Genomic DNA, 24,328 nt, shown 5'->3' with positions numbered 1-24,328 from the left:
CCGTCTGAATTCATGTAGGATGTACCAATGAAATTGTTTACTTCATTATCCCTTTTCATGTGGAACATATCAACAAGATAATTTCTATTATCATTTGGTCGACCCTCTTTTAAAGTCGACGTAAGCATCACGTGTAAAGGATGTTAAAGATACTCATATGCCCAAAGAATATATATATCTTTGAAGTGGCTTGCATGTATTTTCGTAATTAATTCATTGGACAAATATCAATTGAAAGTAAATTATTTACCCAATATGTTTTGGTCATAATTTCAGTACAATTATTCATAAAAATAGCTTATTAATGACCTTGAGTAACACACTGAAACAGGTCAAGACTTAAAAAAAACAAATTCTGTAGTTGTTTAAAACTTTATACTTAATAAAAAAAATAAGGCTTAAAAAGAAATACATTGAAATTTTTAACACAACGGTTTCATAAAAATCTGGCAAGAGTTGTACACATGAGAGCCCAACATATAATTTGGAAAAACACATAGTTCATCAGCACTGACTTGTCACAGACATTGCTGATATAAACCTCTGATAAAAGTTTTATAAAAATATGACAAGAACTTTACATGTGAGAGCGCTAACAAAACCAGACAGACGTCAAATATGTTTTTTGTCCCTTGCAACACGAAGTGTGTGGGAGAATATATTAATGTAGTTAATTATAGTTATCAAAGGTACCAGGATTATAATTTAGTACGCCAGACGCGCGTTCCGTCTACATAAGACTCATCCGTGACGCTCATTATGTGTCTTCTTTGAGAAGTGTTTGTAGTCCTAGCTTTTCCGCTCCTTCCCAAAATGCATCTGGCATCAGTTTTTTTGCTGTTAAACTCCGAATAATGGGTGACCAATGCATTGACAATAGTTTGTCTGGAAGTGCTGGAAACCACAAGATGTATCCTAGCATCCACAGCATATCCAAATTCTCTCTACTCCTATCTGTAATAGACACATTGTCAATATTTTTATGTTGAAATAGTTATTGAATCAACTAATTAACTTTTGAGCAAAAGCACTCCTTACCAAGGTAAAAAAACTGGAATTATTACACTATAGACTATAAATATGAACGTAAATTATTTTATTATCTATACTGTCCACCTATTGTACTTTAAATTTAGAAATTAGTAAGAGCGATTTTTGACAAGTGTTTTACAGGAAAAGCTGCATGCAGATGTATGTATCAGATATCAGAATGCAATTTCATATAACTGTGATTCTTAAGCAGTCACATTATTTGCATCAATAAAAATCTTTAAAAAAAACAATTGCCGCCACACAAGTACATCCTCTAGACTTCAAGAATCCTTTGGAATCCATAAAAACCCATGCATTGTAGGGATTAGTACTCTGTCTAGTTTCAGGGTTACGATTGGTATGAACAAACTAACCACTCTGCTGGTGGACTATTAGTCCCCGAGGGTATCACCAGCCCAGTAGCCAGTACTTCGGTACTGGCATGAAAATACGGATTTTTTGTGTTATTAAAATTTGCTGTTACAAAATATTAGAAATTATTATAAATTAAACTGATTCCTTTCACGGATTTGGCTATACTTTTTGGACCTCTGGGATTATAGTTCTTAACCTTTTATATAAACTTTCGATTTCAAATATTTTGGCCACGATAAAAAAAAAGTACAGGCACAGCAAGAAAAGAATGATATCTTCAGAAACGATTGTATGAAGCTATATCAGAGCATTTTCTTATATTTTCATCAAGCAGTGGAATGTCCAAAGCAGCTTTAATTGGATATAGGAAGATGTGGTGTGAGTGCCAATGAGACAACTCTCCATACAAATAACAATTTAAAAAGTTAACCATTATAGGTTAAAGTACGGCCTTCAACACGGAGCCTTAGCTCACACCGAACAACAAGCTATAAAGGGCCCCAAAATTACTAGTGTAAAACCATTCAAACGGGAAAACCAACGGTCTAATCTATATAAACAAAATTAATTGAATGCTTACAGCACGAGAAGCGCCATATCCAGAAATCAACGCCTCTTTGCTCATTTGAATATTATACTAAAGAAATCGGATACGGGTCACGGAAATGACGTTAAAATGATAGGGAATTTTGTAAAAAATGTCTGTTATAATTTTAATTTAAGTGAAAGACAGGTTGCCGGGGCAGAAAATGAATATACACAATAATATACACCATTTAAACGAAACATAATGACTGTTGTTGCAAAAATACAGGTTCCTGAGCTATTTTAAAAATCGAAGCGGGAGGCCTTTAACATTGCAGTGTAAAATACAGGTTAAAATGGCTGAAACGTCAAAGGACAAGGTATGATAAGGGCTATTTTTGGCCCCCTCTCCAAATAAGTTTATATTGATATCAATGATGGTCTTAGTGTAGACACTTGAAAAAATAATGATTTTATTGTGTTCCGGTGAAAGGAAGGTTGCCTAGCAACGGTTTTTATTAAGAATGAAAATTATCACCTAATAATTGCTTTATCAGTAAAAATTTAAATATTTCCAAATAATATTGTTTGTCCAAGAAGAACTTGAAGTCACAAATGAAAATACCCTTTGAATTTGTTTATTAAATGTTTAAAACAACCTTGGCAACAGAAATGTTGCCTAGCAACGGTTAAAAAATTGGTGCTTGCCACTCTTAAGTATGAATTAAGCAGTTGTTTGAAGATTTTTCTTTCCATTTGGAGTTTCATTCCAATATTTTTTCATATACATCTTTTTTTATTCTTTACAAATTTCGTATTGAGCATAGCAACACAAGTGTTGCTTAGCAACAGCAAATTAAAGCCAACTACAAATCAATTAGTCATTATATTGAACAAATTAAATTGAATGCAATGCAGATTGTCTGTTTGTGAACATGTTTAGTTAGAAATGAACACTTAGTTCAATTGTAGGTCACTACACGCTGATCAACAACTAAGATACATAACAAGTGCATATCAACCATGCAATAATAGGTTCTTTCTATTTTTTGAAGTATGAACTTAGGTTATTTTTTTAGGAATATACTTCCTAATACGGTGTTACACTATAATATAAACATCTAGATTATCATTATTTTTTGGACGAATTCTATATCGAGTATAGAATCCCACATCTTGCTTAGCAACAGCAAACATTTTTTTAAATTGTAGACCACTACAACACCTTTGTTTGACTTTTAATGTGAAAGTTTTTTCATGAAAACAAGAATATATAGGATTTAATAATTTGAGATGAGTTTGAACAGCTTTCAAAGATACTTAACAGTTAATGGAATCAAAGAGACGTGACTTGTACCACATACAGACATAATTCATAGTGTGGAATAAAATGTCTAATCCAGGCAATTACGAATTAATATGATGTAGGGGTTGGAATTGCAATGTGTCTTCTGCATGGGTACAAAACCTATAGTGAATTAGAAACGACTTATCAAGGCAAAAGGGGGGGGGGGTGTTTAAATCATTTTTGAAGTTATTAACGAGGCATTAATTGACATAAGAAATTAATCCTATTGTGCAGTAAAAAAAATGGCATAGCCTGTAAGAATATATATATATATGGTTTAAGGGTTGGACAATCATTTAAGGTGGTATGGGAGTCTAAAATAACAATGATAGAATTTGTTCATACTTTGCCAAAACGTTGTATCTATTGATACATGTTGAAAAATATAATAAAAATGATAGGTCACCGCGCATTTTCTCAAGGTACAGGACGGGACAAAATGACACATTTTGTATGGATTATACAGAAAAAAAAACACCATTTTGTGATTAGAAACTAAACAAAATGATAGAATTGTTAAATACTTCAGGAAAAGATAGCTTTCAGACACTGCTTTGAGAATATCAAAAGAAAAGATAGGGTCACCGTACGTTTTTTCCGGCTAAAATACAAAATAGGAAAATTCCATACAGAATCCTTCAGAAAATGCACTTTTTTAGAGTTACCTCCCCTTAAAATGCCAATTTTTTAAAAAGATAAAAACAACCAAAAATAAGTAACATTTGCAAAAATATCAATATTTAGAAGTTATAATCTTATAAATTGGTACTTTTAAATGAAAATGTACATCAAACATCTGCATTCGTGCATCAAATTTTGCTAACTTGATGGAAAATCTGGACCTTTGATTCTCTGTTTTTTACAATCCAAGATGGAGGAAGACACCCATACCACCTTAACCATGAAAGTTAAAGGTCAATTAATTGTATCTTGAGATCAACGGTAAATGTCATAATGATATTAGACTGTATGCCAAATATCATAAGTCAATGTATAAAAACTAAATAAGTGTAGACCCGGACAAGTGTGTATGAGAATAAAATTCCAAAAAAGAAGAATAGTTATGTTTAACATAATGTATCCATTCATTTCATCTTGGAAGCCAGGGAAAATTGACAAAGACAAGTGAAAACTGAGAACGGAATAAACTGATGTTTCTTTCACGATGAAATGGACTATGGTTTGAATGGTTTTACAGTAGTAATTTTGGGGCCCTTTATAGCTTGTTGTTCGGTGTGAGCCAAGGCCCCGTGTTAAAGGCCGTACATTGACCTATTATGGTTTACTTTTATAAATTGTTATTTGGATGGAGAGTTGTATCATTGGCACTCACACCACATCTTCCTATATCTATGGAACATTTTTGTTATCTGTAATTATGATGTGGATACTGGCAATGACGAAAAATGTTTTCACTTTCCTGTCAGTGTCAAATGATTTGTGAAATATCATGTAAAATGCATGTATGTGATTAAGTTGCATTTTGTATTGTTTCGTTTTGTTTTTGTAATTTGTTTATCAAAATGAACTACAGTTATAATTGGACATGCAAGTTACTAATAAAAGTATATAAGTTCGGGTTAGGGTGAAGGTTGTCGCCTGTTTTAACGTTTTCACCTGCTGTGTTTGTTTGCAACAAGTAAGGAACCTGTTCGGTGGTTGTTGTGGTTCATACGTGTTCCTCGTTTCTAGTTTTTTTTTATATAAAGATTAAACCGTTGGTTTTCCTGTTTGAATTTCTACATTAGTCACTTGTGTGTCCTTGATAGCTTGTTGGTCGGTGTAAACCAAAGCTCTGTGTTAAAGGTCGTACTTTGACCTATAATTGTTTACTTTTTACATGTTGTGTCCTGGAAGGAGAGTAGTATCATCTTCTTATTTCTATATATGTTGCAAAAGTTATTTCTTTTGGGTGGATGTGTATGTTTAAGCATGGATTCATATAAGATGGATTCTTACAGTATGCACCCTTTTATTAATTCATTGTACAATTAAATAAATATAATAAATGAATTAAAACGCCTGATATCGTGGGTTCTGACACCGGCCTGGTCAAACCTAAGACTCAAACATTGGTATTTGCTGAGTTCCGTTAATCAATTGGCATTAAGGGGTAAGAACAAAGACTAGTTGGATCAGAGTGTCAAGTTAGGGTAATATGTCTTCCTGTGGACTGTAACCTTTTTAGTTATAGCACAATAAAAATTAATGAAACAAACAACCCATGCAGCAACACGATGTCCAAAAGTTAGCACTTTGTGTAAACATGAATTATTAATAAAATAGTCAATTATATGAATTAACTGTTTACAAAACTTTATATTGCAGGGGCGTAGCTGCCGTTAGGCACTTTAGGCACGTGCCTACACATATTTTTTCACAAACATTTTTTTTTTATTTAAAAAATGATAAACAACGTTATATGTAGAAGAACTCCAGTGAAGTTGTCACAACTCTAATTATCGAATGTCATGTGTACACTAGTCTTTCGTCCTTAGTGAATGTCGGAATATTGGATAGAATTGAATGTATTTTTTATGTGTGTACCTTATTTAGAAACTATAAACTAGAACTTTGGTTCAGATCATTTCAATTCTATCGACAAAAACTTAAATGAACCTCAACTTAGACACATGAATCTTTAATTAGTTGTTGTTTTCAACTAGCTTTCCACTTTGTCTTCACCCGACTTGCCAATGTTGGTCGTCCGTTTGTCTGTGCAGGATGTATAAATACGTAGTCACGTCTGGTCAGAATGGGGACATTTAATCTTATGCCTAGTTCTAGAGAGAATACCACCCTTTGAGGAGTTCGTAGTTGATCTACTGAAAGGCAAAGTTTCTGCTCCTATCCAATAATCCCTTTTTTCCAATGCATGGCATTTTCAAATTTCCAGACCATCGTCCTGTACAACACCTATTACAGGACTAAGCTCCCTGTTGTGTTTTATGTAAATAATCAATTTTTTTTTGTTTTTTGTTCTAAACCTGCATAAATATTTTACACTGGATGTTTAAAAATCAATCTATCAACTAGCTTCCAGTAGTTTTGAGTACTCTCAGATCTACGTGTAATGACCACAATTATTCAAATTCCTAAGCAGGTAGGGATTTTACAGTAGAGCGGGATATAAAGAAATACAAATTTCTTGAATTTTGTTACGTTAGTATGAACAGAACAGAACTTTTGCATTAGCATCAACTATGTGTTTGTGTGGCTAGGGTGAAGGTTTAAGAATCAAAAGATTGATGGTTGATGTCTTTCTGGCCAAAAGGATAATGTTATTATATAGTAATATCAGTGTTAACGTGCACGTGCCTATTTTTTTTAATGAAGGATCGTCAATATATAATATGCACTATCAATTAAGTTAAACGTATATCATGTATATATCGATCATAACGGAATAGATTTGAAAATACCAAACAGGGTGTACTGCTTAATTAAAGGGATACGCGGATCTATGCTGGGCAGTACATATTGTAAATATTTTTTTTAATATTTGATTTTCTAATTGTACTGCGTTATTTAATTCACCATTCAGATGTTATGGTAAATTATTCATAATTCTTTTAAATTTTCATCATGTATATTATTATAATTATCATGATTAAATAACCAGAAAATTTAATATTTTTGTGCATAAAATTTTGCAGCCAAAACGCTGAAATCAGTTTTCCGTCGGGGGGCTATGCCCCCCTGAACCCCCTACCAGGCTCTGTCCTGGACCTGCTGGGGGCCTTATGCGGCCCCCAGACCCCATGCCGATTTGTGCCTACAGTTGAATTAACACCTAGCTACGCCCCTGTATTGTTTGCAAAAACTACGGATAATATATTCAGGAATAAATAACCTTTATTAGCTGTATATCGCAAAAAAAAAAAAACACGGACTATTGAGCCTTTTATGGTCTTTTGACATTTTTTTATTCGACCGTCACTGATGAGTCTTTTGTATGCGAAACACACGTCTTACAATCAAGATGTCTTTAATTATGATGCGTTTTATTCCTTTCATATTCAATACTTATTTTTATTCTTTTGAATATGTTTAAATTCATTCTACATGTAGTGCTGTTATTTAAGAAGACATATGATTGATTGAATGTTGTTTCCTGACCGTCCAGTGACAAATACTTTATGCATGCAAATTTTAATTAAAAAATATGTAGAGAATGATTTGCAAACAAGAAATACGAAGAAGCACGCGTTGTCGTCAAGATAGAACAACGGGAAGGCGGGTGACAATTACAAATAATAAGTCCAATAAATTCAACACCATGACCAAAACATAACTCAAGATACATAATTTAGATAATAAAAGTGTTGGATAGTTTTGTTTAATCTTGATTATTGTTATACTTACACAATTAACTAATTAAAATTGTCACATGGTGTCTTCTTATGTCATATGAATTACAATGTATGTTATTATTCACAGTTTTGTAGTTTATTTCGCCATCGCCATCTGTATTTATATTAAATGATTGTCTAAAATGTTAACTTGGCATGCCATACTTGGTAGAAATGCGGACGTGAAAGAAAGCACTTTTCACAAAAGTGTCATCGGAGATTAAAACATTCCAGGGCGACGATTTCGTCAATTATGAAACAAAATAAGTATATGCACTGTTTGAGTATGAACCAGTTATTGTATTCATTCACAATTACGTTCCCAGAATTTCTCTGAAGTTTGTCACAGTTCCGTCTAATTTGGGTCAAATTTCGACGGTCTGCTAAAATGTCACTTTAAATTCAAGAATAATGAATTATACAGGAATATCCTGTTTTCCTGTCTCAAATATGTTTATTTTTCGTCCTGAAGAAACTAGCCATTATTATAGCGTACCACGAATACATTTCCGTCGGATCCAGTAAATCCCGGAAATCATCTCCGGTCCGCAATTCGGTTAAAAATTTCGATGATTCAATGAAAACTACCGACGATTTTTGTCACTTTTTTGAATTTTTAACTATGAGCGTACTTACGACCCACTAAAATATTTGAACTGCATCAACATTTATGTTCAAGGAATGTCTGGTATAAATATGATCGTGGGTCGTAGGTACGCTCATAGTTTAAAATGCAGAAAAAGGTTTAGAAACTGCCATTTTTCTGGCCTTTTCGCGAATCTTGAGGTCTTTACAGCAACAGAGCATGCATAATATCAGCGGATGTTGAAAAATCTATTGATGTTTACAAAAATATAGGTTTTAAACTTTAAAAATAATGTATTATAATTAATGGCAGGTCACCTATAATTTGAACGAAATTAGGGGGCCGTTCTCTGATGCTTATCGTACCTTGTCCTTTGCAAACTTCGTGTTGAAAATTGGCTTACAAGGTCTTTACAAAAACAGGTTGCCGGGGTGAAATTTGAAACTTGAATTTCCAAAGAATAAGCAAGTCCAAACCTTGTATGTGTGGTCGTTGAACTCTAGGTTCCCACGTAAAATTAAAATGTCACTATTTCAAGAAGAATAAACTCACGAAAACACGGAAAATTCACTAAATTCACGTTTATTGTTTTGATTTTGACCGCCTGACAACTTTCCGGAAATATCAAAGTGATTGTAAATAAGGACTCTGTGACGGGCAACTTATAATATCCGTGTTTTAAAGATTTTAATATCAAGCCAGTCCAGTTCAAAGTACTATCACGTGGTACAATTCTCATTTACATATTATGAATATTAATTAGCAAAACAACTACTAATTTCTGGCTATACATCATGCCTCGACCTAATTGTTCACCAGTTTTATACAAGGAAGCAGTTAAAATGATCAAACCAAGTTTATTATTTCTATAAAACAGTACAAATGTTGTGTGAATGACTAAAATATATCCAATGAATGACAGTAGCCGTGAGTGCAGCATTTGTAATGAATCACCTCTGTATAAAGACACTATCGTTGTAAGAAAACATTCAGCTATATGCCAGTTGTTCCAATACTTGCTCGTTGGTTCGGAACAAACAATTTAGCAACAATACTTTTACAAAGAAACTTGACACAAATGGGAATCTGTGTGACTATACTGATGGACAAATATTTCAAGCAGTATTAAATAATGGTATATTTAAAGACATTGATGTTGAGCACTGTGTACCACTTGCACTATTTACTGTGGGTGTAAATCCTAACAAAAACAATGCTGCTCAGAAATCTATGTGGCCTATCATCTTGACTTGGATATCATTGCCTCAGGAGATTCGCTACATTCTAGGACCAATGATAGAAATGGTAGGAAAAGGCCGAAGACTTTGGATCCATATATAATAATATTGGTTGATGAATTGCTGTCCAATATGGAATGTCAGCTATATGATTCCCACAAAGATGATCCAGAGTGACAATTAATAAAGCGCTCCTTCAATATCTGTGTGATATTCCAGCAAAATTACTGCACTTATCAGGTCAAGCAGCTTTAAGATCATGCACGTTCTGCAAAGACGTTTTGTCTAAAGTATGTTTGTTTTTTTGGTAATAGTTTTGTCTTTAGATGTTTTTGTTTTCTCTTTATGTGAACACATACAATAAATTTTTACAATTTCATTTGGTTGAATATATAGTGAATTTCTGAACAGAAACTACTATTTGTGTTTATCTTGTGAAAAAATGAAAATGATCCGCAAAAAAATACAATCAAATAAACCTGTGACAATTCTGCTTCTATTGGTACCAGGACATTGGGTGTGCTGGAGAATTTTGGCAGTCTCAGAAATTTGTTTCAATAAAACAAAATATTAAACAGGGACACCTTTGAGAGTTTGTTCAGTTTTTGAATATCAGAGGAAGGGAGCAACGATCATCAAACTGAGACGGACATTGTGTCTCTGTGACGCGAATTTTTGGACGACACTGAAGGCAAGTTTGTAGAGATCTCTAATAAGTGCATTCAAACCGGAACTATATCAACATTCAAACTATTTCTGAACTCAATACTTCTGTTTATTGCTGGCAAGTACACATATTGTAGTACCGAACGGTGGATCATGTTGTCTCGGTCCAAATTTATCTGTGAGTCATCTTCCATTTGATAGAACTCCTTATAAAATTTGGAAGTAATCTGGGTGTGCGTGTCCCTCCATAGCATATCAATCCTCTGGTTATGCACCGGTCTGCCTGTGATGTGGCTAGTTCTTGGCCTAATCAATTTCATAAACAACGCAACTTTGGTGTTTTCTCCACTATGTTCTGATCTGACTCTGCTTGGTACACCATACGAACACAAAACGCTGTAGCACTGTAGATGCGGTGATTGATTGATTGTTGTTTGCTTTACGCCGCATTAGCACTAAAAGGCTATATCGCGGCGAGAGCTAATTCGAATAATTTTTACAATTTAAAGCATATTTTTAAATAAGACAAAAGGTCCTTCAATATACTAAAATTCTTGACTAAAGCAAATTGATTATATACAAATAAAAATCAACAGTAAAATAACGTGGTAAAAATTAAAATCGATTTAAATATAATAACATTCTTATATTCTATTATAAATTCCAATTTCTTTTAAAAAAGCAGCAATATTTGTAAATGGAACATTATTGAATAAATCATACATATTATTGACATTGAAATGCTTCTTACGAATATCAGCAAAGTCAATACAATTAATTAAAACATGTTTAATAGTATACTTGCAGTTGCAAGGTACACATTGTGGTTCATCTCCATTTTTTAAAAGATACTCGTGTGTTATTCTAGCATGACCAATACGACATCTAGTAATAACACACCGATCTTTTCTGCACATAATATTACTAAAAGGTTTGCCTAAATAAGGTTTAATTTAATGCAATTTATTATCATCATTTTTACTCCATTTATTTTTCAATATATTAAAAACATATTCTCTAATATTAGATTTAAAATCAGTATATGGACGCCATAACGGTTCAAACTTAGAAATTTAGATTTCTTCTCCGTTAGATAACTTGATTACCTTTGATCCAAAACAAACAATTTAAAAGTAAGCAGGTGATAACAAAAATTCTATAAAATGGACAATATTTGCTCTTGTTAATTGACAAGGCATTGTCTGCATTCAAATCTATCTGCTTGTAAATGGTGTTGGTCTCCCTTGCAAAATGGTGTCTTATGGAAACTTCTTTTGCACAGCCTACATTTTTCCTACAATTAAAGAAAAATTTGCTTGTCACAACAGGTATGCTTAAAATTTCCAATTAGTAGCAAAAAACCATTTGTAATGATTTTATCATTTGTGCCACATGCCTTGGTTTCAATTTAATCTTGATTGAAATCTGAAAATTATTATGCATATTCCAGACAAGAACATGTAAATAACATATTAATATGAACTCTCCTATGTACTCAACCTACATGCATGCTGAGCTAGCTTTTTAACTCATTATCCAGACTCCCAATCCAACCAGTCTTTGCTCTTACTTCTTAATGCTGCTTACTTTGTCTTTAAAGCAACACAAAATACCAAATTTGAAGTCTTTGGTTCGACCTGGTCAGGGAACAAATCCTCAAACTCCCAGAGTTCAGGAGAACATGTGACCCGGGAGGAGGTATAATGTATTACATGAGATTTGGTGGTGGAATCTGTTTCTTTAATAATGTTTAAACCAATATCCAGGCAAACTTATTATTCCTTCTTTTGAAATGATCTGCAAAAAGATGTGTTCATTTCATTTGACGTCATCAGGCATGGTAGTCTTCATGCTGTCACAATAGGAAATTTAGAGAAAAGCAAGAAAATAACATCATAATTAAAAACAAAATGTATCGTCGAATGACCTTAGATCTTAGTTCAAACCAAATACACCCTGATTAAATATAAAAACTAATCAACATGTCAGGATAAATCTTGTTAGAATAAGAGAAAAATATGAAATGGTTACCATTTCTTGATCATCCTGAATCATGAATCCACAGACAGGACAGCAATCACATAGATAAACTGAAAAAAGACATTTTTTTAATACACATCATTGTTTTCACATGGATGTGGCATATAGCTGTCTGGTATTTCATTATTGAGCACGGATTTACAATTTCAACATACACCTCCCATTCAGTTGGGTCTGAATTGAGAGTCTCTTTGTATGAGTCCACATCAGTAGTGATCAGATAAATAGTGTCCTCCTCAAATATTGACAAAACTCTGCATGTATAACATTATAGGCATTATGAGTATAGTAAGGTGTTTTGATAATAGTTATTTTATACCCATTTTTGCAAATGTAATACGAAATTGTGATTGAAAATTCATGTAAATATTTATTGAAATTATAATTGAACACAATCTTATTAAAACTTCCAAGAAAGGTTGATCTTAAGATTCTGAAATTGATCAAGAATTTAATTGTTGGTAATAAGAAAGTATATGTAGAATTCATAAAGGTAAGATGTTAAGACAAATACCTTCAAACCATAAAAAGTTATTGGCTATTTTTTTCCTACCCAGCTTGATTTCATATGGACCAATATCAGTTAGTTGTTCATTTCTTAAATGTCGTTCTGCAAACTAGATAAAAAAAATGCAGTAATGCAATGAAGTAAACTTAAAAACTTATGTGTGTATTTATTAATTCGAATCCTTTTAATCAATTAACAGATATAGGTTGACAGATGTATTGATTTCATTTGCACAAGGTTAAATTCTATCAAACCATTCACATTCATTTTTTAATATGATGAAAAATGAGATACTTATTCAAAGATAAACAGCTATGTATCATTAAGACAAACACCACTGGTAACTACTTCCATCATCTTGTTTAGAATGTTGTTTGGGAATCGTATTCCAAGTCATGTTTTTATCTATCTCTAATCCACTCATGGTTCATCTTTCTATAAACATGCTGTAAAACAAAAATGGTGCATGTCTATAATTGGATACATTAGAATTTTTTTTCTAAACACAATGAGTAAATATTTATGTAAATTTACAAAACCCATTTATCTCAAAACTACAGTATATATTTTCGAAACATTTCTGATTTGCAATAAAAGTTATACTAGATAAAGAATTGTATAGTCTGTTGTTTAGAACTTTTGTGTGAATTTGAACTAATTTAACTGTTAGTGTTCTACCATCATTTAAAAGCAGTTTAAACTTCTGTTTGATAATTGAAAACAGGTTTCCATGAAAATACTGCAAACAACCCCACACATGTTAAATTAATGTTTTCATTAGACATTTTCTAAAAGTTACAAACTTGAAATTTTGTGGCAAGAAGGGTGTGTGGTGCGGACTTTGTAGCAGCACTAACTACATGCCAGATTAAAGTCAATTAAATTTTATCAGAGATTAACAAATATTAAACTTTCAAAGCATTACCTCCAGTTCAGCAGAATAGTATTCTTTTGACCTGCAACTTCCCCCAAGGGATTATAAAAGTATAGGCTCCCAGTCATAGGCTCAATTATCTAAAATAAATTGTTTAAGAAATCATAAATTCAATTAACATATCTGAAGGACAGGAATGCACCATAATAATAGTTTTATATAACATTGCCCTCATTTTAATTGGTCAATGGTCAGCTCAGTGTTTTGGTTTGTTTTTTCTTAAACTGTCAGCAATAAGTCAACTAAATTTGGTGTTTGGAATGATTGTAAGGTTTATATGTTTGTCTTGGAGGTATTATTTCATGATAAGATGTCAATGCTAAATTTTTCTGGTTAAATTTGTTTCTTAGAAACCAACTATGTCCATGGATGATTGTAAGGTGTTTTGTTCGGTTTATCAGACCTTGGCCTAATTTTCTTAAATCATGTCAAGTTTAAGTGACACTTGTAGTAAATCCTTATATTTAAGACCATCAACATAAAATCAATGATCAGTTATATATAAGCAGACATTATTCTGGATATTTCAGCAAGTGCACCCTATTCTAAAAATTGTACAAAATATTTAATCATTAAAATTTAACGTTTTTTTACTATAAGTTTGATGTTTGGTCTATCAACTGGACCTGAAAATAAAAACATCTTTCATGCAAAGTTATTGTATCTCTTTCCTCATTTGGTGTTGCTGTTGCCGTAAGTGCTAGGTTTTTTGCTTGTGGTAATATTGCACGTAATTTGGAAATGTTTCTGAAATCCGGACGAAAATCATGAACCACACAATGAGCCTCGTCTACTTCTATGTGTGACACATTTTCCCAACTCTTCTGCTTAAAAATGTTGCAAATTTCTTTTTTTAGGAATTGTTCAGGGTGGCCAAAACTGTATTCAAATTTCCCATCCTTGAAATCTGCTACCTCTGGCCCTAAAATATAAAAATTAAACACTTTTTGGTACATAAAAACCATTTATTTTTAAACTTTGTTTAGTAAGATTAATATTGTATTATACGTACGCTTGTGACTGATGGTCTCGGTCCATTATTAGTTTTAAAGAGACAGCATAATTATCTTCCAGTAAATTTGAAAATATTATCTATACACAATACAAAATAGTTAGTAATAACTTTCACTACTGTTACATCGTTGTTGATTGCTGTTATGATACCTGCCAATCTAATTATATAGCCAAGACTTTTGGAAAGAACTCCCCGTCTGTTGTCATCATCACCAAACTTGTTTCTTTTCCAGATAATAATCATCATGATAGACATAAAATACTATTCTTGCATTTCATTAAATATGTATTGGATCCCATCCTCATGCTTTTGGTCAATAACAGTAATTATTCCATATTTCTAAAACTTTAGTTGGTTTTTCTATATGAATGGGATTTTGAATAAATAAGCATATTCACCTGCGGAAAAGGATATTCACCGCGCCAAACGTCGCGTGCTTTTACGTGTATGATTTTGGTAAAACACGTTTGATGTACAATTGATTTTGGTAATTATTTTCCATTACACACCTTTCTCTCGGAATATAGAATAAAACAATAACAGTCTTCTGTTTCGGTAAATATGTGGTTTTATTGACTTTTGAAAAACTGATATTCACTGAGGCCAACCGTTGGCCTCAGTGAATATCAGTTTTTCAAAAGTCAATAAAACCACACATTTACCTCACCAAAAGACAGTAATTGTATAATATTCTATCCAAGATTGCTGCAATACCTTTATCTCCTCATAGATTCCAATAACCTATATACCAAAGAGAAGATATAAGATTATGCAGTCATATAATGAACTATCGGTCACTATTGAGACTACCTATGCATTGTGTGTTGTTTTTGCCAAACTGAATGATACAAAATTATATTGGTTACTTGATTATAAACATTAAGATGCATATTTCCAATTTTTAATATACTAGAAGCCATCAGCCTTCCATTGCCCCCAACATCAAATCATTGATCCATCCCTGATTGCAACCAGGGGTATGTGATTTTAACAAACAACTCAATTAAATCCAATCATGATGTGCAAACAGTTGCATAAATTCATTGAACAAGTGATAACAAAAATATACACGTATACATGGAGTATTTGAACAGATTACTTTGTATTGCCTTACAAAAAAAAATGACAACATAATTTTACAAAATGTAGTTTAAGATGTCAGCAATATTCTTTCTTTTTTTTTTTTGTGATTAACTTATGGTGAATAAGAAGATGTGGAATGAGTGCTGAGGAGACAACTCTCCATCCAAGTACAGGTCAGAAGGATATTTTCCACATATATAATTTTATATTGTCTTAATATTTATAGTATACATGAATACATTTGATTATTCGAAAGGAAAATTCTGGTTTTAAATGATCTATCATATTAATAATGAAAAAAACATTTCAACTGCTGAATTTTAATTTTATAGAGGTTTGATCAGAATTAATTAATGCACATTAATTGACATTTGCAAATCATTGAACTTTTTAAAAGTTCAATAATATAAAATAAAAATCTAACCTATCATGTCTATGGTTTGTTTGTTTTTTTTGCTCTTTACGTTGAATGTGATTTTGTTCGTCTTTCTATGCAGACACCAGTGACAGAAACACATTGACATTTTGTGATGTATGTGGACAGGGGGTTGAAAGAGGAGTCGTACATAGATGCCCTGACATTCAGCAAATTGAAGAGGGTAAGAATTTTCTTAATTTCAATCAACTCCCTTACTTAAAGCATCAAACTAATTTAAAATTAGTCAAGTCAGTGTTCTGTTTGAAATATTTTAACTTGAAAACTATCTAACTGGACTATTTTTAATGTAGATAGATGATTAAAGCACTGTTCAAATGAATGCTTAATAACATAAGCTTATTGATTTAAATGGATGGTGGGGATCATAAAAGGTGTCTTTGAGCGTCAGATAGTATTTTCTTGAGAAAGTTTGCTTGATTTTTTTCAAATTTACTTTTTTTTTTTAATTTCAGCTTGTTTCTGTTGGTTTATTCTGTCTGAATTGATTTACACAATTCATTTTTGGACCATTTATAGCTTTCTTTAAAGAGTGAGTCAAGGCTCAATATTGAAGGCTGTACTGTGACCTATAACTGCTTTAATTAACTACTTCAAGTCTTGGATGGGATGCTGTCTCATTGGCGATATAACCTCATCTTATGTTTATATTAAAGGGTAATCTAAAAATATGTATACGTATGAGGTCACATGTGGATCATTTACACATTTATTTAATTTATTACAGAAGAAACAGTGAAAGAAGATGTCACAGGTACTAGTAGTAGTAACAATATTATATGGAGTAAAAACAATACTGTGTTTCTTATCAGTGAATATAAGAAAAATAAGGACAAAATAGAGAAAGGTAGAATAAGGAAGAAGGTAGTATGGGAGAAAATCGCAACAATGCTCCAGCAGAAGGGATTCAGTGTTAATGCTGAACAAGTAAATGGAAAATGGAAAACATTGATGCGGGGCTACAAATCAGTAAAAGACAATAACAAAAAGTCAGGGGCAGGCAGGAAATCTTTTGAATTTGAGGAAGATTAAGATGACCTTTTTGAAAAGGACCCTATTGTAAAACCTTTACTTACACTAAGTAGTACTGACCAATACAAAGCTACTTCTAGTACAAGTACTACTGAAAACACTTTGTCTGACGAAGAAGACAAATCCTCACCCAAACCACCAGAAAAAGACAAATCCTCATCCAACCCACCATCAAAGAAAAGAAGGGGTGCTTCTGATATAGTTGACACCTTTAAAGAATATATCTCAGAAACAAGAGGTCGCCAGGAGGAGGAAATAGAAAGACAGGAAAGAATGCACCAAGAGCGAATGAAAGCATACTGGGGTGTTAAAGATGCTCTCAGAAGTTTTCTTACAGCAAAGAAGAACTAGTAATGCAATAACTTCTGTTAATTTATCATTTTTTCTGGTTTGCCTTAAATATCATGATTATTAATATTACCATTGTTTGTTATATTAGTAAAATGATAGATGTGATATGATTGTCAATGAGGTAACCAGCCATGGGAAGTTCATATAACAAACAATTCAACATCTACAGGCCAGTATACATGTATACCTTTGATAACAAATTATACAGCCCGTCAACTATGGACAAAGGCCCATACAACAAAGCAAGCTGATAAAGGCCACATAATAACAGAATTCAAATCTATTCTTAGACTAGAGAAATATTTAACTTATTCCATCTAAAACAAACAACAATAAAACATTAATAAAGACTTGACTATTGGTTCCTAGTTTGGGACAGACACATGTTTATCAGCGATCAACCCTCCCCAATCTTAAGAACAGTAGTAAAAAATAGTTGAATTTGGATTAAAGTCTTATCATATATTGATACACTATACAAGTTGTTTTTAAACACAATAACAGATAAAATTTGCTCTATGTGTTAAATCATTTCTTTTATTTTTTCAGAATGCAAGATATGTATGGATAGGGAGGCAATTTGTCTAATGGTTCCATGCAACCATCTAGCAACATGTATGCAATGTAGTAATTTGCTGAAAAAGTGCTGTATTTGCAGGAAGACAATAGAAAACCGCCTTAAAATTTTTCGCTGTTAAAGTCAGTCTGTGCTCAAAAATAGACCGTTTAGTCTGTGCTCAACAATATACCATTTAGATGAAGGTGCTTTAGGTCTGCACTCTGTCTGTCTGTTTGTCTGTAATTTTGTACGTCCAGCAAATAGGTTTTCCACATTTTTTTTGTCAAGGTTGAAGACTTTGATTTGATATTTGGTACATGTATATGGTTTAACCATGACCAGTTAAAGTTTTTTCCCAATCTGATAATTTTTTCCTAAGTAATGGCTCTTTGCATTGACTAAAAAATTTTTAACAAGTAATCAGTTTTCTTAAAAACTTAGTTATCGTGTTTATATTTGGTTTATAGTTTAACCATGACAAGTTAGAAATAAAGTTTGAATTTTGTTCCGGTCTGATATTTTTTTCAACAGTTTTTTTTTACAGAAAATTCACACATAAGTAGTTTCCTATTAATTTTTCTGTCATGCTTAAAGATATTGATTTGATATTTGGTATATAGTTTTAACCATACCAAAGTACATATTAAGTTCAAATTTTGTTCCAGTCTGATATTTTTTGGCAAACTATGGCACTGAAAGGAGTCACTACCGCCAACTTGGTAGTGAATTGTACTATTGTTAACTCTTACTTAGCATTGAGTATTATGTCATAAATAACTGACACAGAAAGGAGTCACTACCGCCAACTTGGTAGTGAATTATAACTTTTTACTATATCTTAGCATTGAGTAACAGACATAATTTATTTGCAATAGAAGGAGTTACTACCGCCAACTTGGTAGTGAATTATATAACTGTAAACTATAACTTAGCATTTACTTATATTACATAATGTATTGGCACTTTATAAATGGTGTCACTGTCTCAAACTTGGCAGTTAATAATAAATATTAATTTCTTTTGGCACTTTTTTGTAGGTGTAACTTGTACAACTTTATATCTGTGAATAATCATACCATGTTTAAATTAAGGGACTCAGTTGGCAGGTGTCAGCGCACCCAACTGTTGTGTTTATTATAATGTTTCATATTTAGCACTAAAGTAGCAATAACTGCAGTCAACTTGGCAGTGAGTGTTTTAATTCTTACAAGTTGCTCTTGTATAAGTGTATCCGCACTCAACTTGCTTGTTAGTTATATATTTTCTTAATTGACACAACAGTAAACAGAGTTAATGATCTTAACTTGACACTTAGTATAACAAGCTATGTTTTAATGGTGTTTACAACTATATATGTTTGTTGTATATACTGATGTTCATTATTTCTTATTTATGATATATATTGACAGGATCTATAAACTAATTAGACAAGTCATATAATTTTGTATCAAATGGTATTATAATAGGATAAGCTGCACCTTTCTTAATATACAGAATAGTCATATACTTTGACAACATAATCATTGGATAAAAACTAAGTCACTGCTTGAATTTTCATAAAATGGGACAACTCAAGAACAATTAAATTGATGGTATCTAAAAATTAAGCTTGGTAAAATTTAGAAAACTGTCGTAACTAGATGTTATAGACATGTGAATAAAGAAAAGGTACATTGATCACAATACACTGATTGTGTTTATATTAACAAAACATAATAAACTGCTTTTACATAGAGAATCATAACAGGCATATACATTTCAACATCTATATACATAGTTCTATACAATACAAACATCATATTTATAACCGTTGTCACATGTTCAATTTGAAATCTGTTTCTTATTTTCCAATAACCATATGTTCTAAACGAATATTTTCCAATTAACAAAATATATCATATAAATTAACAATATTACCATACAGATTAGGTCCCTGCTTGAATTTTACATAAAAATGGGGATAACTCGAGAACAATAAATGTGTTGATATCCAGGATTAAGCTTTTTAAGTGCAATAATTAACCCTGGATATAAAGTTTAATGTTGAAAGATAAATAGTTTGTAAAGTTGTATAAAGAAAAGTGACAAAATTAAAAATTAATTCTTTTCTAAAGCATTGAATTGAAAGCCAGAATATGGCATTTTGCTGGTATTTTACTTATCTGCTGAGTTTCAACCAAATTTGTAATCAAAAGTCATTGACTGCAGATGTTGACATTTATCATTATCAAGTTGGACAGGTAAAATATCTTTACGAAGATAGTTATTTAAGATCTATGTTGGAAACATTTTTTCTATGTTGCCAATTTATATAACCAATGGATAGTTACCCATTTACATTATAATATGTGGCAAAACATTCTATCAAACAAGACTTATATTGTTTATTCTACTTCCTTCTGAAGTGCCTGGTACAATCTCTACCCTTACAGAAGCTGGTAGGATGTTGGACATACTAATGGTAATATCTTCTTCCTCATCCAAGATGAAGAGTGCCTCAACAAGATACCTGGCACAGAGATGGTCTTTTATATCTCCACTCTCATCTGTGCACACTAGAAGAACATCTTCTTCTTGCAAGGTAAACCCTTCAACTGTCAGCATTTCAATCTCTGCTGGAGCTTCTTCAGTCTGAAATATAATAAGGAGCATATAAAGTTATACTTAAATGTTTATATAGGTAGCTTTTCATAAGTTGATTATGTCACCATGATAAGATTCAAGTTTTCTTTTCAAAGCATAATTGTTAATATCTGTGACATTTTGTCTCTTGTGGAGAGTTATCTCATTGGCAATCATACAATTTCTTATTTTTTATATTGGCAGTGTTAAGGCATCTTGTGATGAACTTCCATAGGATTTTATAAATGGAAAATATCCTTATAGTGAGATTGAAAATTGAAGTAAAAATGAGTTAATTGTACGTACAGCGTTCTTACAAAATACACAAATGCGAGAACTGTCAACTGAACACCATGTATGTCTAGTCTTAGAAGGTTGAAATAATATTGGCTAAATTTCTTACTGTGATTGTTGTATTGGAGAGACTATTGAAGTAGGTTTCATTCCTGAAGAAGTTGGTCTATATATTTGCTACACAAACATAAGACCCCACCCCACAGTCAATGGCAGTTGTGTGTGGTTCCTCCTTAGTGTTATTTTTCCCTCTACACTTCTTTCTCGGATCCAGATGTTGCGAACAGGAACCTGCTCTCCTGACTGAAGGTTCCTCTGCTGAACATCATCAATCTAAAAGAAGGTAAATGATAAAAATTTATGAACAGACCAATATTGATTGATTGTTGGTTGCTTAACGTCCAGTGGCAAATATTTCATGCATATTCAGGACCAGAACAAATTCACAATAAATACAATTGGTAGGTTGATATAATAGAGGCCATCTGAGATGATAGTCAGGGAAATTTGGACTGCCACTGGAAAATGAGGGAATATTGGATAGGGACAGAAATTTTGCCTTGCAACAGGCCACCTACGGACCCGAACAGACCAATAAACCGTGTTCATACTTTATTGGTTAATTGCTGATAGTTAACCTTTATTCAGCACAAATAACGAAATTGCATTAAGTCCAGTTTTAATATCTACATATATTGTTTAATGATTGTGAATATATCTTTTATCCATTGAATGGTCTTTCTCTTGTGTCATAGTGTGGGCTTATTTTCAAATTGTATATTTTAAGAGTATAAACACAAACTTTTTGACCTTTCCTCTGTGATTCTTCCCTATGCAACTAGCACTATATTTCCAACAAATATTATGTATACACTTGTATGTGATGAAGTGGGAATAGAAATTGACTTATTTTTATTGTTCTTCTTCTTTCTGTTTCATTTGTTATGGTTATATTTCTTTTTACCTAAAACTAAGATCAATAATCATGATAATGTGAAAAGTTCAATGACCATGATAACTTTAACTGAAACTTTTAAACTTCTTATAATCTATTTCAGAAAAGGTATATCATGCAGATTTGTGCCTTACCCTCTCTATGTTATGTTATATAATTTTTTATGTGAAGAGCATTATTGTTTCTTAAAGTGATTCAAGATAAGAAACAATCGGTCTTACAGATGCAGTGGATATGATTATTAGGGAAGCAACTATTTTTAATATACGAAATTATCAACACTCTTGTGTTACCAGTGTATCGTGCGACATATGTAGCATTTACCCAAGTCTACTGACAATTAAATGAAAATTAATAGTTTGCTAGAAGAGATCATGAAAATTAGATTGTTGTCATGATTCACAAGAATAGTTATACCATGTAAATAACTTTGACGTTGCCAGTTTTCAAGTAATTAGTAGTCTTGGCTGAATAATTGAAGCAAAAATACAGGCATGCGTAAACAAGCTTTGGGATTAGTATGTTACACATTTTCTGCTATTCAATATGTGTCGTAACGGACTATTTCAGAATTTTTAACATTAAAAGGAAGAGTTTAGAATTGAAATTCGGAGCGGCGTGAAAAAAAATTCGCCACGACTGGGGTATTAAGTTTGAGGTGACCGTTTCCAATTTGTCTAACTAGTTCCTTAGGCAGAAATTGCTTGGTCGTCTTTAATCTTTCGTTGAATGTGTGAATAGACATTTGTCCTTAAAAAAGTTCAAATACAGGTACCACTCTAATCTGGAAAGATGACCTTTGAACTATTCTTGAACACTTTTAGTTTTGTAGTGACAATGCGCAAATCAGTACCCTCAAAATGTTTGACTTTGTTGTTGTATACCTGGAGATATAAAGGTAGTCTAACTAGTTGAGTTAGGGGAGATCTTTAGCTCAATTGGTTTGTTAAGACCAAAGTTGGTTGGTTAACTTATTTTTATTTGAAATCAACACTTTATTGTAAACACGCATTTTTAGCATTAAACAATTTATTCATTAAACAAGTTTTCGCAAATACTATAAGCGTTTAATTTTGTAATTGAAATCGTCGATAAAACATAGAGAAAGGCATTTGAATCCGAACAACAAAAAAATAATCGAATAACCACCGCTACTGCTTACTTGTATTGAATATTTCTATGAAAATGCTAACTAATCACAAGTGCTTAGACATGTACCCGCTATCGTATACTTTACTGGTAGACTATGGTAAGAGTCGGCGAATAAACTGTTCTTTACACCTCAATTGAACAATTTTTATTACAAGGCCATGTTACTGTACTGTCAGACAATAACTTTCGTAATCAATAATGGAGTTGATTGGTAGTAAATATGTGTGTTGTCCTTTATTTAAAAAAAACCACATATATTTTATAGCCTAACAGCTTCTTAGTTGTCAGTTTGTTTTAGATTTATGAGTTTGACTGTCCCTTTGGTATCTTTCGTCCCTCTCTTTTCTTCCTGTAAAATATATATTTATGCCAAAATAATGAAAGTTGTTGATCTACAGTTGAAAGAATGAGGTTTGAACCTGTGATCGCATACATATAATACAGTGATAACACCTTTTCGGCACCTACATGGATTGACAGTTTCGCGTGCGTGAATAGTGTCTTATCAGGGAGTAAGACGGTTCATCCTAAAAAATTTCATTGACTTACCATCATCAGTAGCCTTCTGTTGGTCCTGTGTAGACTGTGTAAAGAGGCTCATATCTGCAATAAAGTTATGTCCATGTTATTATTGATGAGTTGAGGAGTAATACCCCAAAAATACAAGAGTCCCGAAGTCACGCGTCAGTGTACAGTGTGTTTGCTTATTACAATAATATCATAATAATCCTTTGAAGTGCCCCCCCCCCCCCACCCGCCCCCCCCCCCCCCAAGGGTGACTGGGGTATAGAAATAATGTCACTTGGTCTTCTCCCGACCGGAAGTAAAACGCTTGCCGAAGTGGGGCGTCCGTTTGGCTGTGCGGGATGTATTAAGTTCGCAGTCACGTACGGTCAGAAGGGGGACGATAAATCCGATGCCTCGTGTAAAGAAAGTGCCACGCTCTTTGCACGTTAAGAACCCTTGCAACAACTCTCTGAGGTCATTTCTGGTTCACTTTTCCATTTTTCTCCCATTTTATCTATTTCATTTAATAATTCTTTGCGCTCTTGATTAATTTTTATACATTTAGCTTCTTTCTCATCAATTCTTTGCTGAAGTGTTGCTCTTCTCTCGTTATTTAGATTAATTTCATCTGATATTTCTTTTTCTTTTAGTAGTTGGGACTCTTGTCTTGCTTTTGCCATAATTTGAATTTTGTCTTCTTCATTTTTCATCATAAGTT

The sequence above is a fragment of the Mytilus galloprovincialis genome, chromosome 11 (genome assembly GCF_965363235.1).
Source record: "Mytilus galloprovincialis chromosome 11, xbMytGall1.hap1.1, whole genome shotgun sequence".
NCBI classification, from domain to species: domain Eukaryota; kingdom Metazoa; phylum Mollusca; class Bivalvia; order Mytilida; family Mytilidae; genus Mytilus; species Mytilus galloprovincialis.
This window is presented reverse-complemented; position numbering follows the sequence as displayed.